The sequence below is a fragment of the Triturus cristatus genome, chromosome 8 (genome assembly GCF_964204655.1).
Source record: "Triturus cristatus chromosome 8, aTriCri1.1, whole genome shotgun sequence".
Taxonomy (NCBI): Eukaryota; Metazoa; Chordata; class Amphibia; order Caudata; family Salamandridae; genus Triturus; species Triturus cristatus.
In genome coordinates this window covers 1,289,573,037-1,289,596,321 of record NC_140591.1, presented here as the reverse complement: position 1 = coordinate 1,289,596,321, position 23,285 = coordinate 1,289,573,037, and positions in this window count along the sequence as shown.

Genomic DNA, 23,285 nt, shown 5'->3' with positions numbered 1-23,285 from the left:
CACCGCAAAAAGCTTACTCAGCCCCCGGGGCTGGAGACGGGTCAGGATCAGTTCTTCCACGAAGAGATCTGCCGCCTCCGCCTCTCGGCCCTCCGGCACACCAATAATGCGAACATTGTTCCTCCGGGCCCGACCCTCGGAATCCTCCAGTCGCCGGTCCATCAGGGCGCTCGCCTGGCCAAGCCGGCGCACCTCCTTCTGGAGGGCCACCACGTCCGTAGTGAGGCTCGTTGTGGTGTGGGCCAGGGAGTCAACTCGGTCGTTCGTTTTTGACAAGTCTGCCCTCACAAGGCCCACATCCACCAGGACCGAGTCAATTTTTTGCGCCAAGGTATCGAAACGCTGGTCCACTGAGGCCTTCATCTCTGCGATGGCGCCCATGACGTCCCGGAGGGTCAGATCCACCGGTTGGGCAGGCGCCTCCGTCGGGCCCACCAGGGGTGACCGCGATGTCTCCGGAGAACCCTTCTGGAGCGTATAGCGATCCATACTATTGGCCTGGTGCGCCGTGCCACGGCGGGTTGTCTTCATCTTCGCCCGGTCGCCATCTTGTTTGGTGGACATGCTGGCCCTTCCACCGTCGTGCCAAGATCTCCAAACGGGCCGCCACACCAAATCACGGGTGTCAGGGGGGGGGGCGGGGGCGACCACCGGGCCGCGGGTCAACCCACCGCCGGCGGGTCAGCCGGGCACCTGGACAAGGCAACACCACCGCACCCCGCTCCGCAGCCCGACCCCGCCTGAGGCAAGGAGGGCGCAAAAGCGAAAGTGAAAGTGCGGGGTACGCGAGTCGCCCAGCCCCGCTCGCCGCTGTTATTCACTTCGTCCCCGGATCGCCCCACTACTCCAATCCGGGGGGCCGGCGAGGAGAAGGCCGCAACCTTCAATCGATGCTCCCACCGGTGTTCGGGGTCCGATTCGAGCCCAAAAAACGGGTGGCGCCTCAGCTCGGGTTCACCGACACAGTCCCCTCAACAAGGACAGGATATCGCCAGGATTAATTCAGGAGGTCGCGGAGGTCCTCGGGAGCCTCGCACCTACGCGGCCATCTTGGTTGCGCGCTAGGCTCCTCCCCCTCACGATACACAGGGTTAAACGTTCGATTAAAATAAATTTTTCACAATTAGTCCCAGAGCCCTATACGAAGATTACGGAGTGATGTAAAAATGGACCCAGGTAGAGACAATGTAATGATATTTGAATTAAAACTACTATAATATTATTAATTCATTTACAAAAATAAACATAAATAAACAATATAAGCATATGTTATCAATATTAATGTTATTATCAGGCAATATAAAAACATTCATACATGATATTTGCATTAAAAATACTATAATATTTTTAATTCATTTACAAAAATAAACATAAATAAACAATATAAGCACATGTTATCAATATTAATGTTATTATCAGGCAATATAAAAACATTCTTACATTTTTAAAAAATCATACATATTTTTTAAAAGAAATGTAATAAAATGACTTTTTATAAAAACGTTAAAACCATTTACATTAAGTTAATCATTTTAAAGAACAATGGAAAATATTTGAAAATGAAACAAATATATCAAATATACATTTAAAGTTAACTTGCTGAAAAGAGGTACAAAATATTTCAAGTAGGAAGATTTACTAATCTTACACCAATCCAAAACGCATATTAAAATACAGTATACATTAAGTACCATATTTACTAAGGGCTTGTGTTGCCATTGCGTGAAGCAAGTCATCACAAGACTTTAGATGATACTTACTAAGCCATGTAAAGCCATTATGTGTGGCTCTGTGTGGATTAGAAAATTCAAAGTAATGCAAGGCAGCGCACATTGCTGCTTCGATTACCCTGCAGCAGGGAGGTGTTCCATGGGTGGAGTATGGGGTTTCCCATGCATAGACCCAGGGTTTTTGACACAATCCCAGATTTGCTAAAGTCAGTAAACCTGGGTTTGTGACAAAATACTGCGTCTCCCTCACTGAGGCACAATGAGGAGAAATATCTTTATTTCTCCTTGTTACTTCCTCTTTCTATGCTTGCTGCATTCTGCAGCACACATCCAATCATGAACATGCCTCAAAGGATTGTTTTTGTGCAGGAAGGTGTCCTGTGTCCACTGTGCAAGTGGGCCTGCATATGGGCTAGATTGTCACAAATATGTCAACACTAGGAGACAGAAGAAACATGTCATATCTTAGTAGATATGGCACAATTCTAAGGTCTCCCTTTCACACAAGGCAGAACAGCAAGTTGTCAGTGGCGGCTCCTCCATAGGGGAGTGGGGGCGTCGCTTCACTGCTTTCTCGAGAAGCAGAAACATAAAATGGTAAAAGTACCATTTCATGTTTTTGCATCTAGCGCTGCGAGAAAGCTGAAGTGCCTGGAGTGTCTGGTTGTGGGAGGGCGAGTGGGAGGCCCTGCTTGAGGGCAGGGGGGAGTGGCTTGCCCAATGCTGTGGGCCCTGACTGCTTGGGTCAGCCTGGGGCCGACCAAAGCAGTCATGCACACTCTCCCTTTTTTCTATGTAGGCTGCATGCAGCCTACATAGAGAAAAGTGCCTCTGATTAGGCTCCCGGCTGGGGCGCTCTCCGCTGCGCCTCACTAATCACAATGCAGCCATTGCAGCGTTGTGATTGGCTTAGGGCCCAAAGAGGGAGGCTGCCTGTGGCTGCTTCCAGTAGTGGGAAAATGTTAACGCCGGAGTCGGGACCCGGCCACTGCCAGGAGCTGAGGCAGGTAAGTAAGGTAAGTTTTTTAAATTTGTAATTATAACCGATCCCCCCTATCCCCTCGAGTCATGCCGCCGGCTGCGACTGCTCTCCTTGCTCCCATGCGCTGGTGTGACGACCATGGAAGGTACTCTGCTGGCAGCGGGAAACATGCAATTGCAGGCGATGCTCCAGCCACTGCCTCTACATTTTGCCATTCCCCACCTTCCTTGGAGTCCCAGGGGAGTGATTGCCACTGATTCAGCGCTACTTGCCTGACTGCCTGTAGTAGGGGCTCACTGTCAGCCCAGAGCTTACTGGCACTCCCGTGTGCTAACTCTGGGTTATGCCAGCCCCGGGAGACATGTAGTGCTGGAAGGCCTCATGGCCTGTGACTCTTGGCTCCTTTCTCCTTCAACTTTGTTGGCTCTCAGGGACAGTTAATAGTGGAAAGACTGCTGGCCAGTGCCTCCAGACATTTTTGCCCCCCACCAGATGTCTTGGGGTTTAAAGGGGGTGATTGACTGCAACCGGCAGGCCCAAACATGATAACTTTAGGAGGAGGTGGTGGTGATTTGCTAAAAGGGTGGGGTAGTGGGCCCCCTTGCTGCCAGTGGCCCGAAGGAATTTTGTGTGGGGAGCACATGCTATCTGCACTGTAGATCCTTACTGTATACTTGTTATTAGGGTATGTATTAATGGGTCCTTTGTACAGCACCCTTGTTCTCTCTGTGGTGCATAAGCACTGTATTGTTAATGGCAAACGCATAGGGTGGGTATTCGTCAGCTGGTGGCCTCCTCCGCGTTTAAGCTCACAGTCACAGACATACTCTGCAGCGAGACAGGTTTAATACACCAGTACTAACACCTCTTATAATTTATTCATTTATTAATACACTCATACAGCGCTACACGCTATGATGACAGAGCTGTCAAAATATCCACTTTGCACGCCTCGCCATTCGCGTATGTCACCAACCGCCCCTGCAAGGTGTCTTACTGCATTGTGTTGCATGGCCTTTTAGTCAATATACCCCCAAACGTATTTGAAAGGCAGTGCTATACCTACAGTCTAATAAACATTACGGAAAAACATGCATTTCTGGAGAAGAAGAGGCAAGATTACTATTCTAACTCCAGTCCTACCAACATTAAAAACATGCATATATTTGCAAAGTCAGACTTAATATTCTAACTCTACAAACAGTGGAACAAGTGCATATACTTTGAACTTCTAACTCAAGTCTAAAAAACACTGGGTAAATGTGCATATATTTTGTGCAGTCAGATTTAATATTTGAACTCCTGTCTATTAACCATGGGGTAAAGTGCATATATTTGGATGGAATTCAAATTTGCTATTCTAAATTCAACCCCCACAAACATTGTGCAAAATGCAATATTAATAAAAATGGTTATAATAATTTAAAATTAATTTACCAACAAAATATGAATAAATGTAACTTTGTAAGATATAGTTATTGTTAATTTCAATTTCTTTTAGGTACTTCTTTATTCCTAAATAAATACAGCAACCCAAAGTTAAAAAATAAATACATTAAAATAATTGAACATTTACATAAATTATGTACATTTAGAAATGACCAAAATTAATTAAATATTCAATGAATATTAATTTATATTAATTAATATACATTTTTAATTAATTTACTTGCCAGCAAACCCCTAAAGAAACCCATAATCTAAAAATAAAATTAATTTAAAAATGAAGAAAACAATAAAACATTTAAATGAGTAACAATTTAGGAGCATTAAAAATGTTGCATACTAATACATTAATATCAAGTAAAATATACTTTACAAAAATTGGCAATTTAATTCCCCAATAAACCCAACAATTGCAAAAAATACATTGCATATTACTATAAGTGCAATAGCCAATAATTTAGAGATAAAGTTTGGCAGACATGATACTCTGTCACAAAACTGACAGAGTACCCCAGTGCCAAACCCTCAATCCATCCACTTAATTCCGAGTCAGGTCAACCATCGGTTTTACAAAGGCAGCGCCTCTGCTGGTTCCACCATTGCAAAACTCACTCAGATGGCCCAGTAAAGTAGGCGCCATCTGAGTATAGCTACCAGACCGTCCACCCTACTTAATCCACTTTGTCTGGTGTCATTTGTTTCTGTCCATCACTGCTAGGAAAAACCTGGCTGTCAAAGACAGCAAAAATACTGCCCCAACACTGAGGGAACATCTCATTAGTTATTTGTGTTTTCACTTTTGGAGTTTGCTTTTGAAAAACTAATGGCCAGATTTACAACCCTATCACAGAAGGCAGCACAGCACCCTAAGGATGTCTACAGAGCCATGCCACTCTCCTCCCCTCTCCCTCTCCCTGTCGCCGGCGTACAGGCTACCAAGCACCACACACACACCTTTGCACCATAGTGCAAGGATGTCTGCATGAGTCTATCATAGGTTTTATACTGGAAGGGCAACCTTCGAGTAGACAAACTGTAAAACTGTTCCTACTTTGCCTGTGTGCTGTTCAGTGCAGCACATATGCAAAAGTCAGAAAAAAATTGAGAAATAAAGCAATTTCTCCTTTTAATACCTGCTTTAAAGTGGCATTATTTTGCGGCACAAAATCATGTTTACTATATTGTTAGTAAGATAGTGTTTTGCATTAAAAAGCATGGGTGGAAGCATGGGAAGGCCCATGTACCACCCATGTAACGCCACTCTGAGGCAGAGGAATGCAAAAGCCTTTTGTTTCACTTTTGTGATATAAACTGAACACAAATGGTTTGTAAATCTGGCCCCAAATGTTTGGTGGACCACCGTCAAAACAGAGAGTGCCATAAACCAAATTTCTTTCTCCCTTCAATATTATGAGGCAGGTTTCCTGAAGGTACTCAGATCAATGCTGAGTCGGCTCCTATCTTTGAATGTGACAGAAGGTGACAAACGTAAAGTTCTTCGCCACCTTGACTGATGGACTACGGCCTGCCAAACCCTAAATTTGCCAGTGATATAATTGAAGGAATACAACTAATATATAATAAACTAAAATATTGTAATAAACACGACATTATAGTAAAAAATATTTTAAACTTCTATATAATTTTACAAAGCTAAAACAAGCAATAGGTCTGGTTTTGTCTCACAGCCTTCCTGCTTTGTCAATGCTTCTTTTTTCTTTGCACAACTTCATTGTTGGGGACGTTTCTGGGTCCTCATCAATGTGAATAAAAATTAGCTAAGAGCAAAAACACATTTTTGTTCTCACCAAACACCTATTGCCATAGTAGTCCTGGCACAAAAGGGAACTAACTACGTTGTGTGTGGATGTGTTGTTTGCAAAAGGCCAGAATGCTGTCACTCACAGTGAGGTTCGTCATGGCCGAAGCAGGCTGACCTACAGCCCAATGTTGATTACAGTAATGGGCAGCATAACAATTTGAATGACAAAATCAGAGACCAATGGGGCAGGATGAAGGTCCTAATAAGTAAGTATATTGTACATATATTTGTACTAAAATCCAATTGACACACCAGACCTGAAAATAGTATGATTACTTTTAATATTTGACTTCTCTATATTTTGTACTCATAATATTTGGCCTTGAAATTCTGGTCAAAAAAGATTTTGGAGTCATTATTGAGGTGGGATACTCCATTGATGTCCTTTGCAGGCTGGAATAATTAAACATCTTTGCCATTGATCAAAAATAAATACATGGATCTGTGCCACTTCATTTGACAAGATGCAAAAATATGGATTACACCGAGCAATTGTAAAGCAAAGCATATATTATCATTGTGAGAAAAAGCTCCTTTTTGCTTAGCCACCCCCATTTGTTTGCTGAATGTTATGGCTACTCTTGGGTTATAAACACTGGGGAACTGCTGTCCAGTGCCCTTTATATGTTCTCTGAACTATAAATCATATAGAAATTGGCTTATACCTGACTGGCATATTTAACACTCCTAGAAGGCCATAGACATGGAAAGTTTATTGTCACATGTGGACTGCAGCACTTATTGCGCCATCCGATAGCATGACAAAGGAAAACAATGCATAGGTCTACTATTGTAGTCTGACTGCTGTAGGTTAAATATGCAGCTCAAACTGTCACGTTAACCTTTCTTTTAAATATTAATAATTCACCCCCTATATAGACCTTGTAGGCCACAAAGTAGGGTGCATAATATTAAAAAATGGAACAGGCAGAAATCTATTTTTGCCATGTCCCTTCAGTGATAAGCTCCAAAAAGCTGTTTACACTATCGAGGACTCTGACTGTCTTCCGAAAAAAACTCGCACGTACATGCGCGGGGGGGGGGGGGGTTACGGTGCGTACATATGGGGGTGGGGGTACGGCGCGTACATACGGGGGTGGGGGTATGGCACGTACATAATGGGGTGGGGGTACCGAGCCTACATACGGGGGTGGGGGTACGGCGGGTACATACGGGGTGGGGGTACGGCGCGTACATACGGGGGTGGGGATACGGCATGTACATGCGGGGGGGCTGGGTGTATGGCACGTACATACGGGGGTGGGGGTACGGCGCCGGGCCCCCTTTTCCTCGTGCATCGTGGCGTACTTAGCTTTTCCGGCACTTTTTGGCTCCCGTAAAAGTATAGCCATGCGGAGTGCTGTGGGTACGAATCGTACTTGCTGGTCTGTAAAACGCTGCCTGACTCCGTGCGGACGTCGCGGACGCGCTGTCCAGGATCGGAATTGTATGTATTTTTTAGCCGCACAGTGTTTTTTACGATTCGTATGGAAATGGTATTTCTGTACGAATCGTACTTGCTGGTTTGTACGGTGGAATTCCCGGGTACGAGTCGTACGGAGAAAACGCTCCGTAAGACCATTTGTACCCGGGTTTTACAGGATCGGAATCGGCACCTTAGTGTTAGCTTTGAAGTGGGAGAAGCTTCTGGAGTTTCCCCCTACATATGTGTCTGGAATTTCCTGCCTATCTATCCTGGTCCCAGTCTGTTTGGGGGCACCATAGTCTAGTATGAAGTCCTTTGTAAGCTGAGCCAGTGCCTTTGAAGAGGAAGCGTGGACAGTGACAGCTCCGACTCTCTTATCAAGTCAGATGGCCCATACTGCCAACACCCAGACCCTCCTTTGTGATACTGTCTATGAGTAAAACAAAAAGGCCAACTGACAATTACACCTAGTCATGTGACCCAGGAACAGGCTGCAGGTAGCAAATGGTTAGGACAAGAAAATCTGACTTAAACATTAACAAGAGTTTTAAATTACAATGCCTTCGACACCAAAAGTGATATTCCTACCTGCTTCCATACAAAAATGATCAGTTATTAAATCTAACAAGGTAACCCAATTATCCTATGGGAAAGGTAGGCCTTACAGTAGTGAAAAACTAAAAAAGAAATTTCACTACCAGGATATGTAAAACTTAAAACTACATGTGCATCTTTTTAAATACAACGCACCCTGCAAGAAAGTTTTAACCCTGGCAAAATATTTATTTTGCCAGCTTGAAACGGCAATTCAAAACTGCACACACAGGCTGCAATGGCTGGCCGGGGACATCCTTAAACATGCTACTTAAATTGGTGGCACAATAAGTGATGCAGGCTAACTAGTAGCATTTATTTTACAGGCCCTGTGTACATGTAATACCACTGTACTAGGGACTTACAAGTAAATTAACTAGGCCAATTGGGTGCAAGCTGTTTTTGCCCTATTCAGAGGAGAGAGTGCACACATTTTGGCACTGGTTAGCAGTGTTAAAGTGCACAGTGTCCTAAAAGCCAACACAAATGGGTTCAGTAAATAGAAGGGGTTAAGGCAAATGTTTGTGGTAGATAGCCAGGTTAAGCATGACCCCCTCCAGCCAAAAGCCAGGGTAGGCTAATCAATACCTTGATGGCTTCTCTGCTTCTGCTTATGGATAGATTGTGGACGAAGGCCCTCTTATGCAATGGTACTTGTCAGTACTATGCCCCTCTGAATTCAGTTTGATCTCCCCGTCAAACACCATTGACCTATGTCAAACCCTTCTCCTCATCTGTGGACACCATCTTTGGAGCTCCTAACCTTAACTTGCTCACTGAAACATCCCAACCCATTCCGCTCCTTGGATTAGACATCTGTCCCCAACCTGAGAAAAATTCTGCGTATCTGCCTATAAGGACAGCAACCAACATAGGCCACTGATGGCTGTCAGTGTCAAGAGACATGCCCCAGTTCATCCACTCCCATGTGGACTCCAAGTGGGACCTTGGGCAGGCCACACTTCCAGCCTTGAGGCTGGCAAGGATGCTCTAACGGATCCTAAGGTTTCTTTGAGATTTTTCAAAGTGGAGGGCAAGAGCCCTGGGTCTTAGGCACCCTAATTCCACTCTACCTCTCACCAGTCCCTGGGTGGTATTCTGAGACTGGCTTTTCAGCCTAGGGTCTATACCCTGAGACTGAACATGGGACAGGTGTGAGTCCTCCCTCACCCTGACCCTCCGTCTGGGCTTCCTTTCCCCAAAGCTTGAGAGTAGTACTCCTAGAAAACAGAACTGTGAGGGCTCCCTGGGTGACCGCCCCTCCCAGCTCTCCTGACATCACGGCAACTCATTCCCAAGAATTCAGTTTATGGGTATCTGGGGACTAATTATGACCCACCTCTGGGTCGCCTTCTCACCCTACTCCAGGGATACCAGGGCCATGGGGCAGAAAATGTCTTGCCCCAGGACCTGAGTTACTGTACCCACTGGCCGGTGTACTGCTCTGGGGAAGCCAGCTTTTCCATTTCCATGGTCTGGCTCTCCCTGATGTCTCTCAAAGCAGTGAAAGGGAAGTTATTTACCTTCACTTGGTGGAAGTACACTATCAGGGATCACACGCTTACCCTCTGAGTTTGTCCCCAAGCTAAGGGAGATAATAACAAAGTCTATAGCCCGCCCCTTGGAGCTACTTCCCCCTATGGCCGCATTGGCCACTCCTGTAGAATTCAAAACAATTGGGGATTGCTTAGGACAGACAGAGTCCCCCACTTGTGTCCTAAGTGGGAATCCTCAAAGCTGTGGACCTGGACATGGGGTACCCTGGGACACCTCCCACCAGAAGTGTAAAGCATCCTATAATCCAACAAAAATGGATTCAGAAAATAGGAGGGGGAAAAGCCAAAAGGCTTGGGGGTGACCCTGCAAAGAGGGCCAGGTCCAACAGAGGAGAGCTGCCTTCAGAACCTATTTTGAGTGACCCTAGATGAGCGGACTACTGATTTCTCTGGCAACATCACTATATGTGTACACAGGCTATTCACGAGGAAGAAAGGGTTCCCCTGTTTTGAATTCTGATAGTAAGGTGCACTATGGGATTGTTTATAGAAAGGCAAAAAGGATCTGGGCAGAACTGGGTGGAAAAACTCAGCAAAATCCCACGGAGTTCTTATGTAGTGCTGCAAGTTCTACTGACCCCTAATCCAAATAAAATGGGACCACAGGGAATCAAAGTGCCACCTTAACTCTGCCCTTAAAAATTATCTCACCACCGCCATGTCTGCCCTCTGAACACACAATACAGCAGACTGGAGGAAATCCAAAACTATATTTACCGTTTGATAAATTACTGGGTAAATATGCTGAGATTGAGGAGAAATCTGCCATTCAAAAACTGCAGCCTGAGCAAACTGCTGATAAAAATACCAACATAGAGGAAATTAATTCTGGGAATGGGAGTCCTGATGAAGGAGGTAGGGCCCATTCCATTCATGGCCCAGGGTGATGTGGAAACCAAACTCATTCTACCACTATTCCCAGGGCTGGCTCTCTGTTCCATTTGTGGCCTTTCGCACTGGGCTGCCTCCTCAGGAAGACTTTGTCCCACCTCATTCCATTTGTAGCCCTTTCAGGTTGGGCTACCTCCTCAGTCAGACTTTGGGCTACCTAATCACCATCTCTCTGCTTGGGCTCTCTCTCTGTAGGAAAGGACCAAAGTGGGATCTCCACATTTGGCTTCCTCATTACAATCTGGCAACAAGACAGAGCCTTTCACTTATGCCAGAACCCTGTATTGTACGCCTCACCTTCTTAATGCGCACTTTATGCAAATACCTTTACGTGCGCACAAAGAGTGACCATACTGCGACCTTAGTCTATACTACCTCATGCATTACCTGTGAACTGGCCTAGGCAAGCACACGCCACCTCATCAGGAACCTTGACCCATCCCTCTCTGACTTTCTAGACCGATAATACTACAGCAGGACCACCCACAAATTCCCTACTGCAACACTGTCACAGTAAGGTACAACATAAATTCATACTGCATTAAATTCCTTCAAAACCTCTCCAAAAAGGCTGCAAAAAGCTTCAAACACAAAACGCTCAGAGATCATCCAGAAAAACTAATAACGGGCATCTACTACAATGCAGCGCAGTCCGGGCAATAAAATTGACTACATCTCCTACACACAAACTGCCAAATGGAAAGAAAATGTCTTGCAATACCAGCACATAACTTAAAAAGCCAATATCCCCCATGGAATCAAGCTCACATAGCCCCAGCTACAAACTTTCGTGAAGAACAGACCATATCTGTCTACAAAAATGGGAACAATCTAGTACATGTCCCATAGCAAAACCTAACCATTTTTGACAGACACATCGCAACACTGTGCACCTCCCTGCCTTCATCTCTCTTCCCCACCATTCACCCCTCTTCCAGTAATCCAACCCTTCCCCCTGTGAGCGGATCCTTGCACCCACACCTCTGCCATCTATTCCCATGGCTCTCAACACACCTCATGCTACCTCAGACAACACACACCCTTCACCCACAGTCTCTACCAATAGCCTGGATGATACGGGTTTGCCCCCAAAATCCTCCCCTCCTTCCCGATAGACCTCAGCCCATCCCGAATCACACCTCGCTTCTGTCCCCCTCCAGTCCACCACCCTCAACAGGTGGGTTCTCTCTTTAGTCTCCTGGTACTGATATGCCCCAGCACACCCTCTTCCCCATCGCTGTTCCAAACGTCTCTCAGCTGATCCCCTTAACAGCCTGTCTAGAACTCAAAATCACTACTCTGGAAGAAATCTCGTCTCTTCGCACCGAGGCAAAAAATATCCAATCACAGTCCCAACCCCCTGCATCATGGGTAAACTCTGAACCTGACAGACCCACAACTCTCCACCTCAAACCTAAACGCATCACACCTACTCAAACATCAAAGCAGGAGGCTGAGTTTCTGGACAGCACCTATGGAAATCCCCCCAACCAAAACTTTCTCTGCAAGATCTGGGTTATGCTTAGCTCGAACAGGAGCAAAAACATCTCACACCCTCCTAGACCGCCCTCCCAATTAACTACCATCCAACCCAGTCATCCTGAACAGGGACCCTCTTCCACACCCTACTGCATGCTTCTAAACTGCCGATCAGCAATCAAGCATGCCACTACTATAGCTGATACCATCTTACAACATAACACTGACATCTGCTTCTTAACTGAAACCTGGCTAAACGATCATTCCTTCCCCTACATCAACCTCATCTCCCCACCAGGCTTCTCAATCATTTGCAGCAACCGCAAAGGGGTGGTGGAATTGCCATTAGACACAAAAGCGATCTTTGTGTAACTCCTTTCTGCATTGCCAAACACCCTACCTTTAAATACCTAGGAGTCCAGCACTCCTCAAATGGGCAAAACCCCATCAAATTCCACATCATTTATCACTCCCCCCAGGTAAAAATTCACAATTCCTCGAAAACCTGCCAGGCCTGCTATCGCAAATTTCCCTAAAAGTCAGCACCAACATTATATTAGGAGACTAAAACATGCACCTGAACAATTCAAAAGACCCCACGTACAAGCCAGCCACACCCTCCTGAAAGCTAATGATCTCAACCAACATTGCAACATGAAAATGCACTCCAAGGGCTCTACCCTAGATGCAATAATCTCCTAGTACAACCCTCTTTCTATGCACTTTATCCTTCCATCCGACTGGTCAGACTACTATCAAATTTTCTTCAATCTCAATTCCACTCATCATCGCTGACACCAAAACAGCCGTCCCAAGTACTGGGTAAGAAACTTCCACCAAATCCCCCAAGCGGAGCTTGAAATACTCATCAGAGGCTCAGATCCTTTCTCCACCAGACCTTTCATCCACCGAGGACCTCACTTTCCACTACAACAAAAAAATAATAGAACTATTGAAAACAATCACCCCCTGATACTCAAGAAATCAAGGAATATCCCCTCCAGATCTTGATACAGCCTTCAGAATCCCATCTCTTTATACTCCGAGCCAAACGCCAATATATAAAAACACATCTTTAAAGAAAAATCCACATTCTTCCAAGAGCAACTTGACAAGTCTAGGACCAGGCACAAAGACCTATTCGAACTTCATCAAACAGCAAACCTCCTCCTTCCCCTAACATACATCTAACAGCTCATCAAAGCGCTGGGAAGACATTGAGACTTTTTTCACTGACAAAAAATTGAACAAGGGACTATCTCTAAAACTGCCCACCTCCTCACCCTGCACCAAAGAAAGGGCTCACCCACAGCCCTGCCTTCAATGAATGGATGCCTACCTTGCACTTCAACTCTACCCACAAACCCCTACCCCTTGCAGCTGAAAATTATGCAACCTGGTCTGAATTCAACTTTACCCTGAAAGAAAAAGTCCTCAACATTATCTCCAGCATGAAGCCGGCATCTGACATCTATGACCCCCTCCCTGCTGCAATTGTGAGAAACCTCAGCACGTTATCTATCCCATTTGGACCAAAATCATCATCTCCTCCCTATTAATTGTCTCCATGCCATCTCCCCTCAAATTTGGCCTAGTCATACCCCTCGTCAAAAAAATGGACGCTGACCAGTACGAACAAATAACCACAGACCTGTAACTAACCTCCTCGCTAAAACAATTGAAAAATGTGTGCTTGCTCAACTCAACACCCACTTTGAAAAATACAACCCACTTGAGACCTTCCAGTCCAGATTCTGGAAAGGTTGGAGTACAGAGACGGCTTTACAAAACATCATAGATGGCCTACAAAGATCTCTGGATGAGGGCCAGGCCATCCTCCTAGTCTTTCTAGACCTCTTGGCTGCTTTCACCATTGAAAACTACGACATCCATATAAACACCCTCTCGCAGTGTGCTGGCATCAATCGGACTGTCCTCCAATAGTTCACTTACTTTTTAAGCCAATGCTTGCAGCTGATCAAGCTCAACAATTCAGCCTCAAAAACAACTCCAGTTTCACAAGGAATACCCCAAGGGTCAATGTTATCTCCCACCTTATTCAAATCAAACTCTATATGGAACCCCTCGTAAGGATCCTGAAGCAAGCCAAAATTGCCTACCATTTATATGCACACGGCATACAACTTTACATAAAAATCTCATCAGTCAAAGACATCCAGCACCTAAATAACACTCTCACCACAGTTCAAGCATGGCTGACCAACAAACACATCACACTCAACCCCAGCAAAACTGAACTCCTTCTCATCTATCCCAAAGAAAAACCTTTCTTGTAGACACCCGGCTCATCAACCTCACTGCATTCAACTGCAAACTGACCATCTCCAGCTCTGTCACATTCCTCTGTATTACTCCTGAGCGCCACCTAAGCATGCAAGATCAATGCCTCTGCAAAAAGTGCTTCTACACACTGAAAACCCTTGTAAAACTTCAACCCTTCATCCCCATTGAAGACTTAAAGACAGTGGTGCAATCACTAGTCCTACTCAAGCTGGATCATCGAAACGCAATGGTCGCGGATGCCTCAAAATTTTATCTAACCCTATCGAAAGCTACTCTCCATGCTGTGGCCAGACGTGTATCAGTAGAAAAGCTCTCTGACCACATCACTCTCACCCTCAAGCAACTCAACTGGCTGCCAATAGAGGCAAGGGCCGTTTTATAAACTGCCTGCATATCTCACAAATGCTCTACACTACCTCGCAAATGAATTATCAAACGCCGGTCAAAAGAGACATCTACAAAGCTCTAACAGTCTTCTCCTGATCCCAACAAAATGTGAGAGTGAGAAATCTTGCTCCCGCTCCTTCTCTGGGTTCGCTCCTAGAATCTGGGAATCCCTACCCCAGGACCTGTGGGAAAACCAATCCTTCCTGCATTTCAAGAAGAAACTGAAGCTTTTGTTCTCCAACAAATTCCTATATCCACCCCGTTGAGCACCTGACCAGCCTGCGGGCACTGGTTTGAATCCTCTAAGTAAATCGGTGCAACACCATTCCAGGGTAAACTGTGCATCTAATCTCCCTTGCCCACATGCGTCCCTACCCCAGCTGCCGGAGAACTTCATTGTCCATCCCAAAGACTGATTGTTCTTGCTCTGCTGTTTTTTCTTTACTGTTACTATGTACTTTTCCTTTACCTGCCCCTCTGGCAAGGTTGTACAATTGACATGATGCACTGTAAAGTGCTGTTAGAAACGTTTTTCTCATCTCTCCTAGTAGGTACAGTCAGGATAGGGTAAGGGAGTTACGCCCTTTGACAACCCCTGATCACCCACTTGGTAACTTGGCACGAGTAGACAGGCTTTTTTCAGAGGCAGTGTGTAAAGCATTTGTGGACACATACAGTAACCTAGTGAAAACACTACAAATGGACACCACACCAGTTTAGAAAAATAAGAAATCTTTATCTAAACAAAACAAGACCAAAACGACAAAAATCCACCATAGATATGTCAAGATATCATCAAAAATGGTTTACTCACAAAAGTAAAGCTTGCAGCAAAAAATAGCTCCACCTGGGGCTATTACGACGTCATGACAGCTGAAAATCCCAAAGTACGGCACCGACCACGAGGTACGTGGCGTTGGGTCCGGAGTCACACAGACCCCAAAGAACAGTATCTTGGTAAACGATGAAAGCAAGGAGGGTGCACGACGTTGGGGAGGTGATGCTTCATTGGTGACGGGTGCCGTCAGTTCCTTATGACAACAGTGGAGGTGAGGCGTTGGTTCCTTATTAAGATGCAGGGGAGGTGAGGCATCGGTTCCTTACTGTTGCTGGGGAGGTGACATTGCGGTGGCGTCGAGGCGTCGGTTACTTACAATGATGCTTGGTCGATGGATTCGGGAAGTCATCCACGTCAGGTATCGGCTCCGCAATGATAAAGAGCACCGGTGAGGTTGGGGCTGCGGTGCGAGTCGGGCAGTGCCTTGTGAGTGTCAGTTGCCAATGTTTATACGTGGAATTCCATAAACAATTAAATACTCATCCATCTCGGTTTTGCTTCTTGGTTACCCCATGCCAGAAGGATTGTCCTTTAGAGAAACGATTAATCATTAGAATGTTATCTGCCTCTTCCACCACAGAATTGGGGCATTTACTAGTGAGCCCGGAGGTAACTTTGCCAGTCTCTTAGGGGTCCAAATAAACTGAAAATTGCAAAAACATATATTTATTGTAATGGTAGCTTGGCAGACTAATTTACTGCACAAAGGTGAGTAATGACAATTATCATGTAAAAACAATTATTTGCACATTTTACAAACCCCCACATATTATTTATTGTGGGTACTCCAGACATTCATGACATTTCCTTATTAGCGTTCCGGAATGTATGTTTGTCCATTGGTAAAATACAACAAAACATTGAGCAAAGTTACTAGAAAATGAAAATATCTCTGCATGTTTCATCATATCTTCAGGTTGTATTGTGATTTGATGCATGCTCTGCACCAGTACAAGGCCCGAATTTGGGGCACAGAAATATAAAAGAGGAACTGAAAAAAGTTCCAGCATAAAGGCGCACAATCAATCCTGAAGTCAAAGGGTTAAATATCAATGCTCTTCAAAGTAACCAAAAGGCGACAGATAGCTTCCTATACAATTGTGTAAGCATGAAAGAGAGCTACACGCAAAAGCACTCCGTGCATATAATCTGCCTGTTTAACACCATTTTGACAAAATAAATAGTGATATTAGAGAAACTGTAGCATTTCCATACCTTTCTAAATACCAAAAGGCTGTTAGAACAATTGTATCATTATTTGACATTTATAAAAGGGTCCGATTGACAGGAAAATAATTCCGCGTGGATTCCTTTCTATAGCTAGGTTTTACCAATCCGCGATGAAATACCAGGCCCAGACTTCATAATGTGCGTATTATGAGTTTTTTTGTTTTTATTATGTTTCCGGATCCTTCTGCTGTACGAACTCTGACGTTGTCTTTGTCACTGTAGCTGCTAATGCATCAAACTCCCACCCTCACTAAGGCTTGCTCTACAGGCATCTGCTGTAAAGTCGATTTTAAGAACGAATCGGTTGCTCTCCAACCATATGGGCTGAATATTTCGTCTGTGCAGTTGGAAGGAATTGCCCAATTTACGGCAGGGTCATTTCATTGGCGAGGCGCTCACATTCTGATTCCGGAGATGGATCACTCTTGTCATGGAAAGTGATGCAAGACTTTCTCATCTGCTTGGATTGTTTGCTGTGGGTATAGATGGCACTATGCCTTTCAAAGCATCTGCTCATGTAAGCCTTTCATTTATTACATTAAAATATTGTGGGTTTAGTATTCAGTCCAATTGTAGCGTTTTATTCATGTTTTAGAAGTAGATGAGATTTATATGCATCCTGGCTAATTGGCAAATATGATGTGTGCAGAATGACATAATTCACCTTCTATATTTGTTGCTATGAAATTAATTAACACATCAGTTTACTTATTAGTAACCGAGTTCATGGCATGGATGTGTCAAAAAGGTATTTGTTGACCTTGTATTTCTACTTATGGTAATGGATGTTAATTGGACCACTGATATAGGTTCACTTGTACTGCTGAACTTACAGGTGCAACTAGCTTGATTTATTAACATTAGAAATTGAAAAAATGTAACGTGTGTTCATATATTGATTTACCCATGCATACCCATGTCCTTTCCCTTCCAATAATAGAGTATGATACATACGTACACCTTACTGCAGGAGACAGGTGTAACCATGAGAGTGCAGGTACAGCCTGGAAAGTTTAGAAGACTCTCCTGCGAAGATATACCAGTTCATTCATAGTCACAAACTCGATTCTGCCCCTTTCCTACCCGCAACTAGATTGTGGGTATTCACAAACCTGGTTCTGACCCATTCAAAGACTAGCTTTGAAAATGTACTCCAGTAAAGGGAATGAGTAAATAACTTTCCAATGTGGCAATGGCCTGGAAACTTACTCAAAATTCGTGTGGTCTAGGGGAAAGGGCTTCTTCACATGAAAAGTATGTTTCCTTTGGTGGAAAAAGGAAAGAAAATATGACAATTGCACTCTTGCAAAGAGAGTTTCAAACATTCAATTTTGCAATATGACCAATTGCACATATAGATTTTTTTTTTTACATGGACTCACTTTTTCCAGATGTACTCCAGGAAGTACACATGGACACCTTTGTGAATTCCATACATTTGTAAATATGCATCCAATGTGAGGTAGTAAACCTGTGAGGACACATGCTCCAAAGTGCAATCACTGATATGAATTCAAGAGGGCACCTAAATTTACCATGTAGTGAAAGCTGGGTTGGTTATGTAAACCTCGAGAGAAGATTAAACTGGGATGAAAAAAGCATGTGCCATACCACTAGGGAAGATACTGATTTCTTACTTGCTTCTTAAAATATTTTCCCCCTGCAATGGGCTGAGTCATGCTTGCAGCTGATAATTACCTTCTCATCTGTGTTCTTAGAGGTTTGCCTTTAATGACTGTGACTAGGAGGACTAGGATGCGGAACAATGAAGTCCATTAAGTAATCAGAACATTGGTCAGATGTCAGATCAGTCCCGCCAAGCATATTAAGAGTTCCTCTTCCATGAAAACCCTGATGGAGAGGAAACAAAGGGGCCCCAATGAGCCCCTTGTGCCTCTGCACCCCGGGCTACATGTAGGGGGGCACAGCATGCCCCCAATTCCTGCATTATTTTACAGAACAAGGGAACCCAAAGGAATTAAGACAGGGACCTTGGGCAATTTCATGTTGTAGAGAACAGTGGTCCCTATTCAGGAGGAATACAGTGTGATAGATAACCATACACTTAGAATAGAATGTATGTCTTTTGTCCAGCCGGACAAGAATTTATTTTCATAGTATTTTTCAAAAGTAGTATCAAATAAAACATTCAAATGACAAGTGGGCACAGCCGTGACCAACAGAGCACAAGACAGAACAATGAACACAGAATTGGCCAAAAGGCAAGCCAAAATGGGTCTGTACAGTTGTTCTCAGTATAGACAGACACAAATTAATCATTTAACACCGTTGCACAATGTGTTATAGCTTGAGTCTAGTGCATAGGGTGTTTGGGTGTCGACGACGTTTCGATGCCACATTAAATATAGGGCATCATCTTCAGGACAAACAAATAATGCACTGCTGTCTTGATAATATATCACAACTTTTTACAATTCTTTACATACAAAAAAGGAACAAGGGGAGAAAAAAGGAGGATAAAAAATGGAAAGGAAGAATTTTAACCACATTTGACACAATACTAGGCATGTTTTCAGCATAACGTTTGTGACTTAGGTGCTTGGAGTTGCGTGAACAATGTGGATTGAATTTCATGCAGAGGTGGTGATATTTCTCTAGTCTATGCTGAGTGAGGATTGAAATTCGTGTCGCAGTGACGACGTTAAAAAGGAGTTGGTTAAATTGATGCTGATTTATGGTGCCTAGTACAGCTTCGTCATGAAATGGTGAATTATTGCAGTGTTTCAACGGAGAAGAGACAAGTGAGTATGATAAAAACCAGTCTGCATATTAAAGGACGACGAACCGGCGCAGTGCCTGGTCATGAGCAAGGTGTTTCCAGTGATTCAGGAGGAACAAAAAAATGGCGCGGTGCGAAGGTGAATGAAATATTTTCATGGGTGAACCCAGAAGGCAGTGGGGACTTTACCTAAGGTGGCAGAGAGTCAACGGTTCATTATAGGCGCAGGAGCGCTCAACATCTGGGCTTTGGGGGTTGCTGACACCAGCGGGATCTAAATGAACAAAAGGCAGAGGTGGAGGTGTCTAAGTTTAAGAAGGGGTGGAGTTGACACGGAAATTGAGTGTAAAACAGAATAATTTAATTACCAATTCTGTTTGCTTTATGGCAGAAAGTCCTGTTGGGTGCTGTCTGCCAGCTGTTGGAGAATGCACGATCGCATTACCTGGAAGCAGAGAGGGGTAAGAATGGGTTAGGCATGAACCCGCCATGTTAAAGAGGTGGTGTCCAAGGGATCTAGCCGTGCTACTTACTTCAGTGAGCGTGGGCAGTATCGCCGCATCTGCTTCGGAGTTTCAATGGAGACTGCCGGTTTGCCGAGGCAGAGCTAGTTATGGCATACTATCGGCAGAAAGTGAGGAAGGACTGGTTAAAGCACACTATCGGCCGAAAGCGAAGAAGGACTAAAATGATGGAAAGGAGGCGGACATTTTAAGGTGGTGTGGGAAGGACTGGTTAAGGCACACAATCGGCAGAAAGTGAAGAAGGACTAAAATGATGAAAAGGAGGCGGCCATTTTAAGGTGGTGTGGGTTGCCCAGGAAAGGTGCAGAGTAAGTGACTCATAGTGTGATTACACGAGCACGTGCATACAGAGTGGCAGTGTTTGTAACTTGAATACACGTTGAAAGAGACATCTTTTTAGAAAAACGGGGATATCTTTATAAAAGGGAGGTCCAGTCTTCAAGGCGATTGAGGCCACTGTGGATGCTATTGGTTCTCAGAATCCAATGGAGCTCTTCCTTGTTGAGTATTTGAGTCAATGCCGTGCAGGAACTGTTTTTGGCATTCCCATTGCAGTGCCCATTTTTAGAGACACTGCCGTGGGCACGCCCAAAAAAAGCCTACAAGACAGGAGGAAAGTCCTAATCTGGTGGGGGGCCTGAACACAGATTTGGCGTTATGGCGGCAGGGTGGACCCGGTGCCACACAGCCAAACTCGTAATCAGACACTTGGGGCCTATTCCAATGTCGGTCGGAAAGCCTCCTTCCGACAGTTGGATTCCCCTAGACCGTGTTGGAACCCATCTGCTCGATTCGGTCAGAAACAATTCCGACCGACCGATTACGATGCTCACGGTCGGAAGGGAAACTGCTCAGACATTCCGAATTGATTCCAACTGGCTCTCTGGGAATCCATGTCTGTCGGAGCCGAATCATACAGCTCTACGTACAGCATTTCCAACCGACCGATTATGCTCTCGAATTCCAACAGCCTTTCCGACTCAAAAATGCTGTTGGAAACGTTTTTCCGCAGACACTCATTTCCCCCTAGGAACCTGCGTTGTCAGTCAGAACACAGGCTCTGATTGAAGTCAATGGGAATCCTTCCGAACGGTGTTCGATAGCATGATAATTGGTTAGATGGAACCACCGACTGCGAGTCGGTCGGAACCAAATCTGACAATTAGTCAGACGGTTTAGTTTCCAACTGACATCATTTTTTTTTTTTAACGAAAACTTTATTGAGTACTACGGATATCACAAGTATATTTATACAATCAGGTATACTTTTTTGATTACTTTTTTATGACAAGATATGTACAGTCATGAGCACTGTATGCCTTTTTGCAATATACATCACAGTTTCAAACGTATTATCGGTTACACAATCGTGACATAGTCAGGAATATGGTCTAAGTATAGGTAAATAAACTGTAGCAATGTATTTGGTGTCATAGTTATCAGCACCTGTAACCTCCTCCCAACAAATACCCACCCCAAAAAGAAAAATCCAACTTCTAACAAAGAAACCTGTGCCGCTACGGTGACATTACACCTTGCCAGGTGTCCTGTAACATGTGGTAGTCATGTCCGAGATCTCAGGGGAAGAGAAAGGGAAAGCAAGGGGAAGGGGAAGGGGGGAAGGAAAGGAAGGGGGAGGGGAAAAGGAAAAGGGGAGGAAAAACAAACCCAGGACATTTCCAAGAAATCAGGTTAGCACACAGGTAGTAATCAAGTGTCGCCATCACATTCTACCCCTGTAACCTGTGGGTCCTCCGACTCATCCCCTGTGTCTGCTTTTAAGAGTTCTATCAGGTTTGCCCAGTACAGGGATATTGGTCATTTCCTTAGCCCCCTATATTATTCACACTGCAGTGCCACCCTCTCTGCCACTGCCCATCAGATAACTTCCTCCCTCCATTTGCCTTCCCGAGGTGCTGCGCAGGATTTTCAGCACTGTGTAATCAATCTTTTGGCATGCATCAGGGCTAATGCTGCAAAACAATGTAGTAGTTATGCCTTCTTAGGGAGCGGGAAAAATCCCAGGAGACAGGCCTCTATTGTGTCCCAAGGTGTACGCTCTGTCAGTGACTTTAAACTCTGAGTAACCTCCGACCAAAACACACCCAACACTGGACAGGACCATAACATATGAATAAAATCAGCATCCTGAGCTGAACCTCTCGGGCATCCCGAGGACGCGGTGGGGTACATCTTCCATAGTGTCGTCGAGGCAAGATACGCCCTGTGTAATATGAATAATTGTATCGTTTTTAATCGGCAATTATGGGAGACTCACCTAGGGTGTTCTAACATTAGAGCCCATTCACTATCCTCCAATTCATGTACTAGTGTTGTTTCCCATTTCTGTCTAAGATGCTGTAGTGGGGTATTTAGATGTTCCCTCAATCCCCGGTAGAGCCAACGAACCTTGTGGAGGCCATGTCCAATTATGTGAATGGATTTCAACAATTGGAAAGTGGGAGGTTCCTTCTGGTCTATGAGCCAATATTTCCGAATAAATTGCACTATTGCTGCATGTGTGAGAAATAAGGTGTCTGGCACTGCATGGGTGTGTACGAATTCTTCATGGGACATCAGGTTACCATCCAGGAAGAAATCACCGACCGTCCCTATACCTATCTGTGTCCAACCCCTTAGCCGAGCCATTGATAATATTCCACGTCTAGTGGGTAAGCCGCATAGCGGAATATTCAGGGCATAGGGGAAAGGTAGCTTTCCAAACTTATGAGCTTGTTTCCAATGGTGCACTGCTATATGTAGGAGATAGGGAGGATTTTGCATCTTTTCAGCACCTGGACACAATAGCGCCTGTAGAGTTCCATGTTTTAAACGGTCAGGGGAATATCTGATTTGAAATAAATTCTGGCCTGCCAACCAATGTGCTAACCACTGTAGTCGACCGACTATACAGTATGTTTTAAAATCTGGTGCCCCCATCCTGCCCGCAGCACTAGGGAGTTGTAACTTCGTCAATGTCAATCTGTGTCTACCCATTCTCTAAAGTAAGGAGGACAACAGGGTGCCTAATGATGTAAAAATCCAGGCCGGGAGAATGACCGGGAGATTAACAAAATGATAAAGGAGTCTGGGTAGCATAAACATTTTGGGCACAGCCAAGCGGCCGCCACCGTCAATGGCAACATATTCCAGAAGGAAATTTGTGAACGAAGTGAATTAATAGTTCGAACCAAATTGCCATCAATGGTATCTGGACTGGCTCTGTAGATGTGAATACCCAAGTATTTAAACGTTATGTGCTCTATTTTAAATCGCACCTGGCCAAATTGTAAATAGGAAGTGGCATATGTATCATAAAAAGTATATGCGACTGAT